The sequence below is a fragment of the Mus caroli genome, chromosome 10 (assembly GCF_900094665.2).
Source record: "Mus caroli chromosome 10, CAROLI_EIJ_v1.1, whole genome shotgun sequence".
Classification (NCBI taxonomy): Eukaryota; Metazoa; Chordata; class Mammalia; order Rodentia; family Muridae; genus Mus; species Mus caroli.
The window spans coordinates 105041702-105047071 of NC_034579.1; positions in this window are offsets into that span (position 1 = coordinate 105041702).

The following is a 5370-nucleotide window of genomic DNA, read 5'->3' on the forward strand; positions in this document are numbered from 1 at the left end:
TCTCTCTCTCTCTCTCTCTCTCTCTCTCTCTCTCTCTCTCTCTCTCTCTTTTTGTTATCTTATTTGTCTCATTTATTTAACTAATTCTGTTTACTTTGGGCTTATGTGTCCCTCCCAAGTCTCTTTAGGTGGATTGTAGGAGGCAGAGAGATTCTTGGGCTCCCAGATAAGCATTAAGGAAACCAGGAATGTCAAACACAGAGTGTTGTCTCTTTAAAGGGGGGTTGGGGCCGGGGCATGTATGACCTGTCCACCCAGAGGTCTGGGAATGGAGATGGTTAACACTTGTGACCCCTGTGGTATCTGTATAGCCAAGCTATGCTCCCCCAGACCCTTATGTTTACCCTTCCTACAATCTATAGCACTAGCCTCCCCTAGACCCTTATTAGGAGCGTTTTAAGACAAACATTTTACTCACCAAGCTATCTTCCCAGCCTCTACTTTTCAAACTTAAGAAATAGTTTCCATCACTTCTATCCTCAGGGTGAACGAGTTCAGGGAAAGGGAGTCTTCTCAATTAGGCAGATCTCTAGCCCCATCCTATTTTCACCTTTAAAATTAATTTTGCAGAGGGAGAGGACATCAAAGTTCCTTTAGGTTCTAACATAAGATTCTGCTTTTGTAAGCATCTGTGTTGTTGTTTTATTTTGAGACATGGTCTCTCGATGTAGCATTGGCTGTCCTGGAACTCACAGAGCTCCAATATCTCTGCCTCCTGAATGCTGGAATGAAAGGTGTGCTCTACCACATCCATCTTTGTAAGCATTTGTTTACAGCAGTTATTTCAACTTAGGACATTTTAAAAAAGGAAATTAACTTACGCTGGTGAATAATTACATACAAATAGCCCAGCTGAAAATCCCCTGAGATTAGGACAATTTGAAACTGCACAACCAATTTTAACTGTTTTGGCCCAAACTACCTATAAGCAAAGAAATTGAAAAAGTAACATGTTAAACAATCCATATAAACAGTAAGTTATGGAACTATGTATAATCTTAATTATGCAACCTATATACATATATATGTTTACTGCATTTTTTCTAACATCTAACACATTAAGTTATAATTTGTTAAGGCTGCTGTCATAATAGCTGAATGGTTTCTATTAGGAAACTATTATCATAAACTGAAAGAATAACTTAATAACTGAATCATAATATAATACATTGTTAAAAAAATCACCAGTTCTTCTAGATAACCTAGAAACCATTTTAATTCTCTCCATGGTCACACTACAAGAAAGATCCAGCTCAGACTTGGATTAAAAACAATAATTTACTTCTTTCTTAGGAAAAAGTGTTGCCAAATTGCTGTGCCAATGCTGCTTTTAGTTTGCAGCTTTAAAAGTATTCATACCTTTGTCAAATCATAAGGTAGGCATGTGACATTTATTTAAATGGTCAATGGTAGGAATGGTAACTTGAAAATATTTTTGAGGTCCAAGGAAAGCTAACTTCAAAAGAAGAAGCAGTGTTGTACGGAAAACTAACCAGAAGAAAGAGCTAAGGATGTGTGCAATGCCTCAAGTCCCTTTCATCAACGGTGGAAGGTAATTTTTTCCTATTCTCCAAAGGAAAAGAGAAGGGGATATTTTATTTATCCCTCTTGGAAATGAAATAATTTAAGAAAAAAATTTGACCAGACCAAGTCATTTTTTAATTAATTAAATTTTTTACACTCCAGATTTTATTCCCCTCACTGTACCCCCTCCTCATCACCCTCTGACTGTTCCACATCCCATATACTTCCTCCTCACCCAACTGTTTCCATGTGGATGTCCCCACCCTACCTGACCTCTAAACTCCCTGGGGCCTCCAGTCTCTTGAGGGCTAGGTGCATTATCTCTGATTGAACATAGACCCAGCAGTCCTCTGCTGTATATGTGTTGGGAGTCTCATATCAGATGTATGCTACCTGTTTGGTGGTCTAGTGTTTGAGAACTCTCGGGGATCGAGATTAATTGAGAGTGCTGGTCCTGACAAGGTCGCCCTCCTCCTCAGCTTCTTTCAACCTTTCCTAATTCAACCACAAGGGTCAGCTGCTTCTGTCCATTGGTTGGGTGCAAATATCTGCATCTTACTCTCTCAGCTGCTCATTGGGTCTTCCAGAGGGTGGCCATGATAGGCCCCTTTTTGTGATCACTACATAGCCTCAGTAAAAGTGTCAGGCCTTGGGACACCACTTTAGACCTGTTGTTGCTGGACCTTCTTTTCCTTAGGCTCCTCTCCATTTCCATCCTTGTAGTTCTTTCACACAGGAACAATTATGGGTGAGAGTTTTGACTGTGGGATGGCAACCTCCTCCCTCATTTGATGCTCTGTATTCCTGCTGGAGGTGAGCTCTCTAAGTTCCCTCTCCCTACTGTTGGGCATTTCATCTAAGGTCACTCCCTTTGAGTCTGATACCCAAATCACACAAGGACCTAACCAAAAAAGATAACTACAGACCAATCTCACTTATGAATATCAATGCAAAAATACTCAATAAAATTCTTGCAAACTGAATCTAAGAACATATCAAACCATCATTCACCAAGATCAAGTAGGATTGACCCCAGGGATGCAAGGTTGGTTCAATATATGAAAATCCATTAATGTAATGCACTGTATTAACAAACTCAAAAAAATATCACATAATCATCTCCTTAGATGAAGAAAAAGCATTTGACAAAATACAACACCCCTTCGTGTTAAAAGTATTGGAGAGATCAAGAAATCAAGGCTCATATCTAAACATAATAAAAGCAATATACAACTAAGCAACAGCAATTATCAAATTAAATGGAGACATACTTGAAGCAACCCCACTAAAATTGGGGACAAGGATGCCCAGTCTCCCCATGTCTATTCAATGTAGTACTCAAAGTACTAGGTAGAACAATAAGAAAACAAAAAGAGATTAAGACAAAGAAAGAAATAAAGGTATCACTATTTGCAGATGATATGATAATATGAATAAGCAACCCCAAAAATTTTACCAGAGAACTTCTCCAGCTGATAAACAACTTCAGCAAAATGGCTGGATAGTAAATTAACTCAAATCAGTAGCCTTCTTTTATATGATAAACAGGCTGAAAAAGAAATTAGGGAGTTGGGCAGTGGTGGTGCACACCTTTAATCCCAGCACTTGAGAGGTTGAGGCAGGCAGATTTCTGAGTTTGAGGCCAGCCTGGTCTACAGAGTGATTTCCAGGACAGCCAGGGCTACACAGAGAAACCCTGTCTCAAAAAAACAAAAACAAAACAACAACAACAAACAAAAAGAAAGAAAAGAAATTAGAGAAACAACTCCCTTCATAATAGGAATAATATAAAATATCTTGAGGGTAACTCTAACCAGACAAGTAAAAGACCTGTATAACAATAACTTTAAGCCTCTCAAGAAATAAATCAAAGTTGATTTCAGAAAATGGAGAGATTTCCGATGCTCATGAATTAGCAAAATTAATGTAGTAAAAAGGCCATGCTACCAAGAGCAATCTACAGATTCAATACAATCCCCATTAAATCCCAACACAATTCTTCAAAGACATGGGAAAAGCAATTCTCAAATTCATCTGGAAAGGCAAAAAATCCAGAATAGCCAAAAAAAAAAATTCTTAATAATAAAAGAACTTCTGGGGGAATCACCATCCCTGACCTCAAGCTTTACTACAGAGCAATATTGATAACAACTGCATGGTATTGGTACAGAGACAGACATTAATCAATTGAAAATAATCGAAGATCCTGAAATAAAACCACACACTTAAAGATACTTGATCTTTGACAAAGAGGCCAAAAATATACATTGGAAAAAAAGAAAGCATCTTCAATGAATGGTGCTGGTCTGTAGAAAAATGAAAATAGACCCATATTTGTCACCTTGCACAAAGCTCAAGTCCAAGTGGATCAAGGACCTCAACATAAAACCAGATACACTGAATCTAATAATAGAAGAGAAAGTGGGAAAGAGCCTTGAACTCATTGGCACAGGGGGAAATTTCCTAAACAGAATTCCAATGGCTCATACTCTAAGATCAAGAATTGGTAAACTGGACCTCATGAAACTAGAATGCTTCTGTAAGGCAACGGACATAGTCAATCGGCAACCTACAGATTGGGGAAAAAAAAATCTTCACTAAATCCACACCCGATAGAGGGCTAATAGCCATATAAAGACCTATATCCATATATAATATCATATATAAAGAACTCAAGAAGCTACCACCAAAAAAAAAAAAAACAAACAACACAACCAGCAAATCGGGTATAGAACTAAACTGAGAATTCACAACAGGGGAATCTTGAATGGCTGAGATGCACCTAAAGAAATGTTCAAAGTCCTGAGTGATCAGAGAAATGCAAATCAAAACGATCCTGAGATTCCACCTTAGTGTTCTTGGGTGCGTGGTATGTGTGACTTGTGTGCCATATGCTCCTGTGCATGGGCAGATACATGGGTTTCTGCATGCATGGAAGCAAGAAGTGGATGCTAGGTTCTTCCATGATTGTGCTCTATCATATTCTCTGGAAACAATGTTTCTCATTAAACTGACTTAAGGCTGTATGGCCAGAGACCCCAAGAGATCTTTCTGTCTCCCCTATGCTTCCCTCAATGCCCGCCCTTGCTGGGGTTCATCATGCTTGGAGATGCCCAAAGTTTTACATGGGTTTGGTGGATTCAAATTAAAGCCCTCATGCTTGCATATAAAAGTGTTCCTCACATGCTCCACTATGTTCATAGCAGCCTTATTTATAATAGCCAGAAGCTGGAAAGAACTCAGATGTCCCTCAACAGAAGAATGGAAACAGAAAATGTGGTACATTTACACAATGGAGTACTATTTAGCAATTAAAAACAATGGATTTATGAAATTCTTGGACCAATGGATGTATCTGGAGGATATCATCCTTAGTGAGGTAACCTAATCACAAAAGAAGTCATTAGATATGCATTCACTGATAAGTGGATATTAGCCCAGAAACATAGAACACCCAAAACAAGAAAATCAAGAAGAGGGAAGCCCAATGGGTGGATACTTCATTCCTCCTTAGATTGGGAACAAAATACCCATGAAAGGAGTTACAGAGACAAAGTTTGGAGCTAAGACGAAAGGATGGACTACCCCACCCGGGGATCCATCCCATAATCAGCCACCAAACACAGACACTATTGCACAATGCCAGAAAGATTTTGCTGAAGAGACCCTATTATAGCTGCCTCATTTGAGGCTATGCCAGTGCCTGGCAAATACAGAAGTGGATGCTCACAGTCATCTATAAGATGGAACACAGGGCCCCCAATGGAGAAGCTAGAGAAAGCACCCAAGGAGCTGAAGGGGTCTGCAACCCTATAGGTAGAACAACAATATGAACTAACCAGTACC